General features: G+C 50.7%; 1 non-coding gene across 1 annotated transcript; it reads left to right on the top strand.

The window, feature by feature from the left end:
- On the top strand, nt 1-191 carry LOC144268525 (U2 spliceosomal RNA). The gene has a single exon (XR_013346783.1). It is a non-coding gene; the product is annotated as a U2 spliceosomal RNA (small nuclear RNA).
- Nucleotides 192-15,327: the final 15,136 nt, after the last annotated feature.

Raw genomic sequence — 15,327 nt, 5'->3', positions numbered from 1 at the left:
ATCGCTTCTCGGCCTTTTGGCTAAGATCAAGTGTAGTATCTGTTCTTATCAGTTTAATATCTGATACGTCCTCTATCTGAGGACTATATATTAAATGGATTTTTGAAACAGGGAGATGGAATAGGAGCTTGCTCCATCCACTCCACGCATCGACCTGGTATTGCAGTACCTCCAGGAACGGTGCACCTCCCCCCTGGGGAGACTATTGTGGTTAAAAAACAGACTCAGTTAAACTCTGTCCTTTAAACCCGTCTTTACAACAGTTTTATTCTCAAGCATTCAATCTTTTGGCTTATTTATCAAAATTTCTGTTGTAATTTTGTGAGTCCAGAGAGGTGAGGTGTTACTAGAGAATTATTTAAAAAAGCCGGGTACTTTCAACAGGAGGAGGCATGAATAAGGGTTTATCAGGGAGACACTTATTTATATACATGTGACCTTCAATATTATAAAAAAACCAACAACATTGCATTATGATTATATAGACAGGTCCTATTCTTCTCCCCACCCAACAGACGGTCTATGTGTTTCGGTTTGTAAGCTCAAGTGAAGGCAGTAGGTGTGGTACTGCACCCAGGGGCCCCATCCTCTGTAACAGACGTTCAAAACACTCATATTTAACTTCTGGTTCCTACGACGTGGCTTGGGACAGGACACTTCAGGTGGCTGCCCCTTTCAAATTGCTCTGCAGAGCGAAGATTAAACTATTTACCTCCTCTCCGAGGAGTGTACCTTATGCAGTGTTTGTGAGGTGCTTTACACCTGGGAAGTGCTCAGTGTTACTCTTCTGTGAAAGGTTTCAGAGGGGTAGCCCTGTGAGTCTGTATCAGCAAAACAAAGAGGAGTCAACGAAACTGCAGCGCCGGAATTAATTTGCAAACTTGACACCATCAAATTAGGCCTGAATAAAGACTGGGAGGGGCTGGGTCACTACAAGAAGTAATTTCCCCTCTGTTGATATTCACACCTGCTTGTCAACTGTTGGGAATTGGCCTCGTTAGCCCTAACCCCCCATCTTTTCATGTGCTGTATATTTATACCTGCCTACTGTATTTTTCACTCCTTGCATCTGATGAAGTGAGCCCAAATAAATGTTTTCATCTCTAAAGTGCCACAAGGACTCCTCGTTGTTTCTTCTGGGAAAGGCTGGTTTGTGGCAATTGATTGATCCCAGGCAGGTGCTCACACTTACAGCGCTGCAGCTGGGCCCCTGAAGCATTTAGTGGAGAGGCTACCTGTGCCACTGAAAGAGCTTCTCCCGTCAGCATAGGTGCTTCCCCTCCCAGAGAGGCAGTAGCTCTCTCCCTAGGAGAAACCAGTCTACACGGGGGGGGTGGGCAGGGGGCTAGGTCGATATAATGCGTCGCTCAGGCAATGCATTTTATAGCAACATACGCTGGAACCGTAGACCAGGGCTCAGGGGCTCGAGAGTTGTTTCCCCCTCCAGCTTTGAAAACAGGACCAGCAGGTGGCGCCAGAGCTCCACCGCCCCAACGGGGGAGGGACGGAGAGAGAAAGAGAAAGAGAAAGCTGCCAAAATGAAGTGAGCTCTGGAGACTGAGCAGAGCTGGCGGTTGGGACCCACAAAACCTGCAGTCTAAAGGCTTGTCTACATGGGGGAATTGACTGGCCTCCTAGAAGCAGAGTAAGCACTGCGCTGTAGCTCTTCCAGTATAACCCCCGGACACGGGGACACTGTTCCAAATAAAAACAACTTTATTCCCAAAAATGACTACTCCGCTTCCAAAGCTATTCTGCTATGGCCATGGCAGGAACTATTCCCATGCAGACAAGCACCTAAAGCTGCAGGGCTCCCACGTGACGGAGTTGATAGCTTTGGCATGTTCACTGGTGCCCCACTGGAAGAAACTGCTGAGGGCAGTGTTGTATTCTCCCTCTCTCCAGCCATCAGGCCTGCATGCCAACATAGTCCAACACGTTACTTGGCTCCGTACAGGGGAAAATGGATGAAATTCTATGGCCTGCGTTACACAGGCGGTCAGATCAAATGATCCCTTTGTCCCTGCTGCCCTTAAAATGTAGGAATCTATTGTTGCAGCTTTACCTTGTCTGAGAGGCAGCGAAAGGAAGGGAGGGAAAGGCAAAGGAACCTTTGAGATGACAGCCCCTCCCCAATAAATGGCACATTTTCAATACTTAAATAGCAAACTGGGAACCCCCAGAGTCTTAACAGTCTCGGTCTCTTCTCCACAGAGCTAGAGCAGACCTGCCCCTCAGAAGCTCTTTGGATTCTAATCTCCCCAGAGACAGATTTATATTCAGAGCACATGCCGCGCAGGAACAGGGATAAGCAGCTCGCCAGCACATCACACGATAAGGCAGTGGAAACGGAACCTGACTTCTCTTCTCTGTTACGGGGATCTTCTCCTGCATGCGCCACAAAAAGTCACAGGGTGGTAGATTCAGGAGATAGGAACAAACAACTGGAACACATGCCATTGTGCAAAATATGCACCTTTCCGGATGTACTGAGCTCTGCTCTGCCAGGGAGACGGAATAGGAGCTTGCTCCATCCACGCCACACATCGACCTGGTACTGCGGTACCTCCAGGAACGGTGTACCTCCCCTCCGGGAAACTACCAGTGGGGAACGGGGGGCGGGGGAGGAGAGAAAAAGAGAAAAAAAAAAATTGAGCTGTGTGTTGGCTTAGGGTGTGGTGTCTCTCTTTGTAAGATGCAGAGCTGCGGTGAAATAAAACCCCCACCGACCGCACACCCCTAGTAGTCAACTACTACACCCTACACTGCAACCCATATGGGGTAACAAACAACTAAAACCCATACTTGATAGAAACCCCATCCTGAAAGAAATCTTTCCTGGACCCCCACTTCTGGCCTTCAAAACAACCCCTAATCTCTGCAAGCTCCCCACAGACCAGGACACACCAACTCACAGCAGCACCAGACGCAAAACCTGCAGACACATCTCCACTGCTACAATGATCAACACGCTCCACAACACACCTTTCAAGATCCATGGGTCCTACACATGTCAATTCCAATCACAACATGTGGTTTACCTCATCCAGTGCACTAAATGCCCCAACAACAACTATGTGGGTGAAACCAGAGAATCACTATGCTCACAAATGAACAGGAAAATGAAAGGACAAGACCACCACATCATCTGTGGGTGAGCACTTCTCACAGAACAATCACTCTTGTATGTGATCTATCAGCCCTCATCCTCAAAGGAAACCTGCACAACATTTTCAAAAAGACGGGCCTGGGAGTTGAAATTCATAACTTTGCTAGACACTAAAAATCCTGGACCGAACAAAGATACTGGGTTGATGGTTTATTTACTACAATCTGTAAACCACTAACAGCCTCCCCCAACTGCTTTCTCCTCCGCCCCTTTACTTTCTTTCCCGTGAGGGGAGGAGTGTTAACAGGCCACTTCACCTTGAAGGGGCCCTTGAAATGTGCTAACTACGCTAAACAATCTATTCCACCTTGTACTTAGCAAGCAGTGAAACTCCGAGGCTTTGTCTACTCTGGAACTTGTCTTTCTGGGGTGTTAACAAAACAAAAACAAAAAAAACCCACCCACGCTCAGGAAAAACAGAAGTTTAACTATGAAAAGCGCCTGTGTGAACAGCGGGGTGTGTGCAGGAGCGGCTGCTGCTCCTTGGGGGTGGAATTGCTGGGTCTGCGGGAGAGCTCTCTCCTGCAGACAAACAGCAGCTACGCTGCGCGCCTGTTGGTGCCACGGCTGCAGCGGATTTTTCACATCCCTGAGCAACGCAGTTATGCCGATGTAAGTCTGTAGCGTGCACCTGGCCCTACTCTTGTTTACTTTTGCCAATGCGAAATACACTGTTGGCACTAACCATTTATTCTTGGCACACTTCTCTCTGTCCGCCCCTCCCCCCAAAAAGGAAACCTAAATCACCCAAAGGGAAGGGCTAAAATTAGCCATAAATGAGACAGACACAGGAGCTTAACAAACAATAGACACGTCCCACCAACTACAGCCAGAATAGTCCCCTTTCCACACATCTCTGTGGGCACTCACCAGGATCGTCGTCTTTCAGAGCTCCTGCTGCCAAAGACTGAATTACCTCATCCCCATAGGGAGAATCCCAACTTAAATAATACCCCAGGCGCCTCCCCTTTCCCCACCAGCTCTTGGGAGGCCACAACAGCCATAAAGTAGAGGTAGCAGGGACAGATCAGCTCATTTCCAGGACACCACCAATACAAGGAGGAACTGGGACCTGTATCCTTGGGTAGTTTATGCCTGTAGTTAAGCAGAACAGGTCTTGGCTGTGGATTTAAATCACACCCATGATCCATGTGCGACTGAAAAAACATTCACATGTATAAAAGTTAGCCCCGGGGAGGCCCGGTGTAACTGCTGGCTTCATTTCAAGTGGGAGAAAAGGAAGGTCTAGTAGGTAGGGTACTGAACTGAGCCTGGGAAGTCATTGATTCTATTCCTAACTCAACCACAGAGGCCCAGATCTGACCTCAAAGGTGTTTAGATGCTTAACTCCCACTGATTTCAATGCGAGTTAAGTGCCTAAATACCTTTAAGAATCTGGGCCAAGTTCCCTAGGCGACCCTGGGCTCGTCATTTAATGTCCCAGGGTCCCTATCAAGGAAGAACAACACTTCCCGACCTCACAAGCAGTGCAGGGATAGAATCACGAGGTGCACAGAGACTGCGGCGGCGGGGGCCGGATAAGTACCTCGACCGATTGCGGTTTACCTGGATTCCTTATGGCAGTCCCAGGATTACAGACAACCCAGGAGCTGTGATCAGGTAACAGGGTTTAGTTCCTTATTCGCCTTCGCATCGGAAGGAAAACAGAGCGAATTCTGAGCCCCTCAAGTCACACCGGAGTCAGGTCCGGCCTCCCCGATCTCGACACGGAGCCGCTGCAGCTGCCCCGCGGCAGCACTTCAGCCTGGCCACTCAGCGGGGCGGCAGGGGCGGCTCTCCCGCCGCTGCCCTTCATCCACCTCCCCGAGCGATGCCAGCAGAGGTGATGGGGGACGAGTTACGGTCAGGTGCCCCCCCCCCACAGATTTCTGCCAGGGTTTGCTGGCACCGCTCGGCCACATGCTCCCCCCAGCAGCCGGCGCCTCCGAGCTGCGCCCCCCACGTAGGAGCAACAGCTGGGAGGCCGCTGCTTTCCGCTGGGGTGAGGGGGGGAGAAGAGTCTGCGAGCCAAACTTTGCCATTGTCCCCCCCCGGCACGGGCAGGTCCGGGCGGCAGGGAGCGAGAGGTGCGCGCTCCACCGCGTGTCTCCCCCCGGGAAGTTGGTCCAATGGCAGCTGGGACCTCACCTACCTCCTGCTCCGAAGGGAGAATTCCAACGGCCAAAGCGGCTCCCCCGGGACCGAGCCCCAGGCCGGGACCCTGTGGCCAGGCTCTGTCCCCGCAGCGCAGAGCGTGTCTCTCGCCGGAGACAGACGGGTCTGGTCAGCCAGAGCGCCGGCGCCCACTGGGGAAGCGGGGCCTCCTCACAGGGCGGGTAGCCCGGGCTCAGCCACCTGGCCGGGGGGGGGCGGGGCTCAGAGGCCGGGTAGCCCGGGCGCAGCCACCTGGCCGGGGGGGGGCGGGGCTCAGAGGCCGGGTAGCCCGGGCGCAGCCACCTGGCCGGGGGGGGGGCGGGGCTCAGAGGCCGGGTAGCCCGGGCGCAGCCACCTGGCCGGGGGGGGGCGGGGCTCAGAGGCCGGGTAGCCCGGGCGCAGCCACCTGGCGGGGGGGGCGGGGCTCAGAGGCCGGGTAGCCCGGGCGCAGCCACCTGGCCGGGGGGGCGGGGCTCAGAGGGCGGGTAGCCCGGGCGCAGCCACCTGGCGGGGGGGGCGGGCTCAGAGGCCGGGTAGCCCGGGCGCAGCCACCTGGCCGGGGGGGCGGGGCTCAGAGGGCGGGTAGCCCGGGCTCAGCCACCTGGCCGGGGGGGCGGGGCTCAGAGGCCGGGTAGCCCGGGCGCAGCCACCTGGCGGGGGGGGCGGGGCTCAGAGGCCGGGTAGCCCGGGCGCAGCCACCTGGCCGGGGGGGCGGGGCTCAGAGGGCGGGTAGCCCGGGCGCAGCCACCTGGCGGGGGGGGCGGGCTCAGAGGCCGGGTAGCCCGGGCGCAGCCACCTGGCCGGGGGGGCGGGGCTCAGAGGGCGGGTAGCCCGGGCTCAGCCACCTGGCCGGGGGGGCGGGGCTCAGAGGGCGGGTAGCCCGGGCTCAGCCACCTGGCGCGGAGGGGGGGCGGGGTCAGAGGGCGGGTAGCCCGGGCTCAGCCACCTGGCCGAGGGGGGGCGGGTAGCCCGGGCTCAGTCACCTGGCGCGGAGGGGGAGCGGGGTCAGAGGGCGGGTAGCCCGGGCGCAGCCACCTGGCCGGGGGGGGCGGGGCTCAGAGGCCGGGTAGCCCGGGCGCAGCCACCTGGCCGGGGGGGCGGGGCTCAGAGGCCGGGTAGCCCAGGCGCAGCCACCTGGCCGGGGGGGGCGGGGCTCAGAGGCCGGGTAGCCCGGGCGCAGCCACCTGGCGCGGAGGGGGGGCGGGGTCAGAGGGCGGGTAGCCCGGGCTCAGTCACCTGGCGGGGGGAGCTCAGAGGGGGGTACCCCGGGGAGCGCATCAATTGGTCTGACCCCTCCCAGCGCGCCTCTCCCCTCGCTGCGAACGAGGCGTAGCGAGCCCAGCAGGAGGCCCACTCGCACCCGCCTCACCCTGCTTCTAAACGCACGGCCGCGTTCGCGACTGGTTGTGTTCTGCTCCGCCCCTCCGCCGCCCGGACCAATAGGCGCTCAGCATGCCTCTGGCTCGACAAGGGGGAGGGGATGCCGCCGGGTTTCGCCGGGGCCGCGCCTGTGAAGGGGCTGTGGGAACTTACTGCGCGTGCGCTTCTCCCGCCAGGTGGCCAGCCGGTGGCAGCAAAGGGACTATAGAGACCCCTGTTTCGGGGGCTGCGCAGGGGATATTGGTGGGCACCAGGGGGCTCTATGCAGGGTGAGCCTTTAGCTCGGAAAAACTAAGGACCCCACCCTCCTTCTGCGGGGAAGCAGGGGGACTCTACAGGTACTCGTGTGTAGGGACTGGGGAGGGCTGAGAATCCCTCTCTAGGGGAAAGCATGGATGCGTCAGGCCCACCTACACTGTCATAAAAAGAAAAGGAGTCCTTGTGGCACCTTAGAGACTAACCAATTTATTTGAGCATGAGCTTTCGTGAGCTACAGCTCACTTCATCAGATGCATACCGTGGAAACTGCAGCAGACTTTATATATACACAGAGAATATGAAACAATACCTCCTCCCACCCCACTGTCCTGCTGGTAATAGCTTATCTAAAGTAATCGTCAGGTTAGGCCATTTCCAGCACAAATCCAGGTTTTCTCACCCTCCACCCCCCCACACAAATTCACTCTCCTGCTGGTGATAGCCCATCCAAAGTGACAACTCTTTACACAATGTGCATGATAATGAAGTTAGGCCATTTCCTGCACAAATCCAGGTTCTCTCACTCCCTCACCCCCCTCCAAAAACCCACCCCCATACACACACAGACTCACTCTCCTGCTGGTAATAGCTCATCCAAACTGACCACTCTCCAAGTTTAAAACCAAGTTAAACCAGAACATCTGGGGGGGGGGGTAGGAAAAAACAAGAGGAAATAGGCTACCTTGCATAATGACTTAGCCACTCCCAGTCTCTATTTAAGCCTAAATTAATAGTATCCAATTTGCAAATGAATTCCAATTCAGCAGTTTCTCGCTGGAGTCTGGATTTGAAGTTTCTTTGTTTTAAGATAGCGACCTTCATGTCTGTGATTGCGTGACCAGAGAGATTGAAGTGTTCTCCGACTGGTTTATGAATGTTATAATTCTTGACATCTGATTTGTGTCCATTTATTCTTTTACGTAGAGACTGTCCAGTTTGACCAATGTACATGGCAGAGGGGCATTGCTGGCACATGATGGCATAAATCACATTGGTGGATGTGCAGGTGAACGAGCCTCTGATAGTGTGGCTGATGTTATTAGGCCCTGTGATGGTGTCCCCTGAATAGATATGTGGGCACAATTGGCAACGGGCTTTGTTGCAAGGATAAGTTCCTGGGTTAGTGGTTCTGTTGTGTGGTATGTGGTTGTTGGTGAGTATTTGCTTCAGGTTGCGGGGCTGTCTGTAGGCAAGGACTGGCCTGTCTCCCAAGATTTCTGAGAGTGTTGGGTCATCCTTTAGGATAGGTTGTAGATCCTTAATAATGCGTTGGAGGGGTTTTAGTTGGGGGCTGAAGGTGACGGCTAGTGGAGTTCTGTTATTTTCTTTGTTAGGCCTGTCCTGTAGTAGGTAACTTCTGGGAACTCTTCTGGCTCTATCAATCTGTTTCTTTACTTCCGCAGGTGGGTATTGTAGTTGTAAGAAAGCTTGACAGAGATCTTGTAGGTGTTTGTCTCTGTCTGAGGGGTTGGAGCAAATGCGGTTGTATCGCAGAGCTTGGCTGTAGACGATGGATCGTGTGGTGTGGTCAGGGTGAAAGCTGGAGGCATGCAGGTAGGAATAGCGGTCAGTAGGTTTCCGGTATAGGGTGGTGTTTATGTGACCATTGTTTATTAGCACTGTAGTGTCCAGGAAGTGGATCTCTTGTGTGGACTGAACCAGGCTGAGGTTGGTGGTGGGATGGAAATTGTTGAAATCATGGTGGAATTCTTCAAGGGCTTCTTTTCCATGGGTCCAGATGATGAAGATGTCATCAATGTAGCGCAAGTAGAGTAGGGGCTTTAGGGGACGAGAGCTGAGGAAGCGTTGTTCTAAATCAGCCATAAAAATGTTGGCATACTGTGGGGCCATGCGGGTACCCATAGCAGTGCCGCTGATCTGAAGGTATACATTGTCCCCAAATGTGAAATAGTTATGGGTAAGGACAAAGTCACAAAGTTCAGCCACCAGGTTAGCCGTGACATTATCGGGGATAGTGTTCCTGACGGCTTGTAGTCCATCTTTGTGTGGAATGTTGGTGTAGAGGGCTTCTACATCCATAGTGGCCAGGATGGTGTTATCAGGAAGCTCACCGATGGATTGAAGTTTCCTCAGGAAGTCAGTGGTGTCTCGAAGGTAGCTGGGAGTGCTGGTAGCATAGGGCCTGAGGAGGGAGTCTACATAGCCAGACAATCCTGCTGTCAGGGTGCCAATGCCTGAGATGATGGGGCGCCCAGGATTTCCAGGTTTTTGGATCTTGGGTAGTAGATAGAATATCCCAGGTCGGGGTTCCAGGGGTGTGTCTGTGCGGATTTGATCTTGTGCTTTTTCAGGAAGTTTCTTGAGCAAATGCTGTAGCTGCTTTTGGTAACTCTCAGTGGGATCATAGGGTAATGGCTTGTAGAAACTCGTGTTGGAGAGCTGTCGAGCAGCCTCTTGTTCATATTCCGACCTATTCATGATGACAACAGCACCTCCTTTGTCAGCCTTTTTGAATACTGTCATAGAGGATTCTGAGCAAGGTCATCGGCAAGTGCACAGGCATAGTGGGACTGAGGTGGGTGAGAATCCATCTATGGGATGGGGGAAGAGACCTCTCCCTAGGGTCAACGTAAGAGATCCTTGCATAGGACAAGAGGCCCCCATTCACTGTTTATTTTCCCCCATACTATCTCTCACCCAGAGTCCAGTCTCCCTCCGCTGCCATGCAGCATCGTGTCCTGCACTGTCCAGCCTTCAGCCAAGGGGCTCAGAACATCCTGGCTTCTTTCTCCACCATGCAGGAGAGTTTCCTCTTCCTTGGGCCAGCACCGCCACCTGGGCTCTGCCCTGTCTGGGGCAACTGCGGTCACTGCCCCACAGAGCTCCACACCCTACTGGAACACAATTAATGCAGCCAGAGAATAACCATCCAGGCAGGGAGGGAACAGGGCCTCTGGGCACAATGGTGCAGAGCCCACAGCTGGGATCGTAAAGCTGCAGGTACTTTGGAAGTAATACTTTGGATAGTGGCACTGATGGTTGGGCAGACAGGAACATTTCCTGAGCTCTCCCCTTCCACACTGTTCATCAGTTCCATTGGTATTATCAAGCGACTGCAAGCTCAAAGGTTCCAAGCCAGCAGGTATTTCAAGCAACTCCAAGTTCAAGTTCAAGGTGTATCTGGACATTATTTCCAGGCTGCATTTCACTATTAAAAACTGCTTGTTTAAGAGTCTGGGACAATGTACACTCCAGAAAAGAATCAACTGGACAAATGCATTAAATTGGACACTGGAGTTACACCAGGACAAAACCGCACAGTCACCACTAAACTGAACTAACCTGACCAAGCAAAACTAGAGCCTTTGACAAGAGTTAGCAGAAGAGCAGTTTGCTGCTATTTCTGTAAAAAAGCCAAAGTCGCAATTTAAAAATAAATTACATCAAATTGGTCCTGCAAATAGTCACCATTTTCTACTGTTCTGTCTACAAACAGAAAACCAGACAAATAACTCGACTTGACCGCAATTTTGAGTTTTTGCCTATGAGAGCCCCTCAGCATAAAACTAACCTTGAAGTCACAGGGCATTCAGGCCCATGATACTTTTGCATTTCAGGCTCCCCATGGCTTTAATGAGAGCTTTGGTGGCAGAGGGAAAATTAACTATATAACTATTCAATCTATTTAACAGAATTAGGCCCAAATGAAAGCTCTAGTTTTAATTAAATGATAGAAAACAGTCATACGTACTCCCTTGAAGTCCTGTGATTGTTCCATAGAGACCAATTACTAAGGGCCCCCTTCTGCCAGGTGTTGTCAGTAGCAGCAAGGACCTGGTTGAAATACCTAGAGGTTCCGCGTGAAATTAACAAACACACTGGCCACCAAGAAGCCTGGGGAAAACTAAATCCCCCTCCTTAGGCACCCTTAACAGGCAAATCTTCTCTCGCAAGTCCTCAGTAACTGTGTATGAAACAAAGAAAACTTAGGAGAGAAAAGGAACAGCATTAATGTAGGAAACAATAAATCAACTGCATGGTGAATGAATACTAAGCAAAATCCCCACTTCCACAGTACGCTGGGCAATGTTCTTTGCCTCAGTTTCCCCACCTGCAGATCTGACAGTCCTATGAACAAATATTCCTTTAGCACACCACTTCCCTCCTTTTCCTCCTGCTGTCCTCCACTCATGGTTTGCAGTCAGAAGTTAGTACTGCTCCTCCAGGACAGCATCTCTCACAGCCAATAGTGTCTTCAGCCACAATATAAAGATTGAGTTCTGAGGCTCTATTACATAACCCAGCTCTCAGTGATTCCAGGTAACAGCTAATTTAGACTCCACGATTTTGTATATGTAGCTGGGATTATGTTTTCCAATGTGCATTACTTTGCATTTATCAATATAGAATTTCATCTGCAATTTTGTTACCCAGTTTTGAGAGAAACCCTTTGTGACTCTTTGCAGTCTGCTTTGGACTTAACTATCTTGAGTAGTTTTGTACCATCTGCAAATTTTGCCGCCTCATTGTTTACCCCTTTTTCCAGATCATTTATGAATATGTTGACCAATACCGGTCCCAGTACAGACCCCTGGGGGACACCACTATTTACCTCTCTTCATCCTGAAAACTGACCATTTGTTCCTACCCTTTGTTTCCTATCTTTTAACCAGTTACTGATCCATGAGAAGACCTTCCCTCCTATCCCATGACAGCTTACTTTGCTTCAGAGCCTTTGATGAGGGACCTTGTCAAAGGCTTTCTGAAAATCTAAGTACTGTCAAAGTTTGACTCAGACTCACAATTTATCAGACCACTCTGTTTTATTAGCAAAGCTGCTCTGCTAATACATTTAGAAGTGAGCCCCCCGAGTGGGGCTTGTGTCTTTTAATTTATACAGTTTTTTGGAGAACAAGTTACAGAGAAGTTACAGACAAAAGAAGAAAAAGATTTTAGTCACCACCCTTCGAGATCCCTGAGACCAGTCACGTATCTTCAATTACCTGCCACCCTTAACAATCTCCTTTAACAGCTTCCAGTTAACTTAACTAATTGCCCTTCACACCTTCCATTCTGATGCCTGCTTCTTAGACGTGCTGGCTCTATCTTAATTGCTTCTCCATTCAAAAGCTAACTGTCCCTACGTGTGCTCCCTCAGATACTTTGTAACGTGTTTTGGCATGCCCTCTCACATACAATGTATCCAGCATGTCCCCTTATACAACGTTATACTTCCACAGTACGCTATATCCAGTGGATCACCCTTGTCCACATGCTTGTTGAGCCCCTCAAAGAATTCTAGGAGATTGGTGAGGCATGATTTCCCTTTACAAATCGTGTTCATCCAGGTGTCCTGATAATTCTGTTCTTTACAATTTGTTTGGTACTGAAGTTAGGCTTGCTGGCCTGTAATTGCCAGGATCGCCTCTGGAGCCTTTTCTGAAAATTGGCATCACATGAGCCATCCTCCGGTCATCTAGTACAGAAGCTGATTTAAGTGATAGGTTACATCCCACAGTCAGCAGTTCTGCAATGTCACATCTGAGTTCCTTCAGAACTCTTGGGTCAATACCATCTGGTTCTGGTGACTTATTGCTGTTTAATTTATCAATTTGTTCCAAAACCTCCTCCAATGACACCTCAATCTGGGACACTTCCTCCGATTTGTCACCTAAAAAGAATGGCTCAGATTTGGGAACCTCCCTCATATCCTCAGCCATGAAGACTGATGCAAAGAATTCATTTAGTTTCTCCGCAATGGCCTTATCATTCTTGAGTGCTCCTTTAGCATCTCGATTGTCCAGTAGCCCCACTCGTTGTTTAGCAGGCTTCCCGCTTCTGATGTACTTAAAAACATTTCTTTTGCTGTTACTTTTTGAGTCTTTGGCTAACTGTTCTTCAAATTCTTTTTTGGCCTTCCTAATTATATTTTTACACTTCACTTGCCAGAGTTTCTATTTTCCTCAATAGGCTTTAACTTCCACTTTTTAAAAGGATGCCTTTTTGCCTCTAACTGCTTCTTTTACTTTGTTATTTAGCCACAATGGCAATTTTTTGGTTCCCTTACTGTGTTTTTTAATCTGGGATAGACGTTTAAATTTAGCCTCTATAGGGGGTCTTTAAAAAGTTTCCATGCAGCTTGTAGGGATTTCACTTTTGGCACTGTACCTTTTAATTTCTGTTTAATTAACTTCCTTTGTGTAGTTCCCCTTTCTGAAATTAAATGCCACCGTGGTGGGCTGCTGTGGTTTCTCCCCCTCTCCCCCCCGGGGATGTTAAATTTTATGTTATAGTCACTGTTTTTTGAAGCAGTCCAGATCCTGTGTTCCACTTAGGACTAAATCAAGAATTACCTCTCCTCTTAGGGGTTCCAGGACTAGCTGCTCCAAGAAGTAGTCATTTACGGTGTTAAGAAAATTTCTCTCTGCATCCCATCCTGAGATGACATGTACCCAGTCAATATGCGGATAGTTGAAATCCCCCCATTATTGCTGAGGTTTTTATTTTTATAGCCTCTTTAATCTCCCCGAGCATTTCACAGTCACGATCACCATCCTGGTCAGGAGAGGAGTAAGAACAAGTCATTATCTGTAGGAAATTTTAGTTTGTACTGACTTTGTTAGTGCTTTTTATGTAACCTGCTGTGAAACTAGGCAAATATCTAGACGAGTTGATGTAAACCCTGGAAGACCTCGGCGTACCCCCAGGAGTACACGTAGCCCTGGTTGAGAAACACTGCCCTAAGGGATGTCTCTGTCCGAACTACATGCTCCTCTGCACCTGTCCGCTTTCCCCTAGCCCTTAGTTTAAAAACTGCTCTACGACCTTTTTTAATTTGACATGCCAGCCATCCTGTTCCATTCTGGTTTAAGTGGAGCCCATCCTTCCTGTATAGGCTCCTCCTTTCCCAAAAGGCTTTCCAGTTCCTAATAAATCTAAACCCCTCCTCCCTACACTATTGTTTCAGCCACGCATTGAGACTCTGCAGTTCTGCCTGTCTGACTGGCCCTGCGCATGGAACTGGAAGCATTCAGAGAATGCTACCTTGGAGGTCCTGGACTTCAATCTCTTACCTGGCAGCCTACATTTAGCCTCCAGGGCCTCTCTCCCATCCTTCCCTATGTCATTGGGACCTACATGTACCACAGCCACCGGCTCCTCCCCAGCACTACACATACGTTTATCTAGATGTCTCGAGAGACCTGCAACCTTTGCACCAGGCAGGCAAGTCACCATGCAGTTCTCCCGGTCATCGCAAACCCAGCTATGTTTCGAGTGATCGAATCCCCCATTACTATTTCCTGTCTCTTCCTAATAACTGGAGTTCCCTCCCCCAGAGGGGTATCCTCGGTATGACATCACATCCTCAGTATGACAGGATACCATGACATCATCTGGGAGGAGGGTCCCAACTATGGGATCATTTCCCTCTGCTCCAGTTGGATGTTCTCCTTCCCTGAGACTTTCATCCGCCTCAACAGCACAGGGGCTGTCAGACTGGGGGTGACAGCATTCTACTGTGTCCCGGAATGTCTCATCTATGTACCTCTCTGTCTCCCTTACCTCCTCCAGGTCAGCCACTCTGGCCTCCAAAGCCCATACACGGTCTCTTTTGAGGGCCAGGAGCTCCTTGCACTGAATGCACACATACGCCACCCACCCATTGAGCAGATAATCATACGTGCTGCATTCAGTGCAATAAACTGGACAGCCCCTACTCTGTGGCTGGACTTCTGCCTGCATTCTCTTTTTACTCCTGCAGTTGTTTCCTTTATTGCTGTTTTTATCAGGGCTGTTTATTGCCTTAAGTTTAAAAAACGTTAATTGAGTGCATCTCCCCCGCCCCCCCAACAAAACTCCCCTATGAGCTGCTTCTGTTCACTAGCTCCTCTGGTTGCTCAGGAACCGGTTTTTTAAAGCCCTGTTCTCCCTGAGTAGCCCCGCCCCCTCGTTAAGGGGTGATGAGCGCTAAAGGGCTTGGGGGTCCAAGCCTGGTTAAGAAGCTCTCAGCCTTGCCTAGCAGGTTCCTAGGCTCAGCACACGGTGCCCCAACCAGACAGAGCACACTATAGAATGTCACAATATCTCGGGGGAGTGCCCTGTAACCCCTATATTCATCATGTATATATAATTGTGATATTTCATCTAAAGCATGTCAGATGAGGTACTGGGGAAAGATTATGATCTGCTGAAAGCCATTGTTCTATCTAAATAAGTATATCATTAGTGCATATGAAATTATGAGATTGCGTTATTTGGTTCGCAAAAAGAAAAGGAGTACTGGTGGCACCTTAGAGACTAACAAATCCGATGAAGTGAGCTGTAGCTCACGAAAGCTTATGCTCAGATAAATTTGTTAGTCTCTAAGGTGCCACAAGTACTCCTTTTCTTTTTGCAAATACAGA

The sequence above is a fragment of the Eretmochelys imbricata genome, chromosome 7, assembly GCF_965152235.1.
Source record: "Eretmochelys imbricata isolate rEreImb1 chromosome 7, rEreImb1.hap1, whole genome shotgun sequence".
In the NCBI taxonomy this organism is placed as follows: domain Eukaryota; kingdom Metazoa; phylum Chordata; order Testudines; family Cheloniidae; genus Eretmochelys; species Eretmochelys imbricata.
Note: the sequence above shows the minus strand (reverse complement) of the source record. Positions and strands in the feature narration are given on the sequence as shown.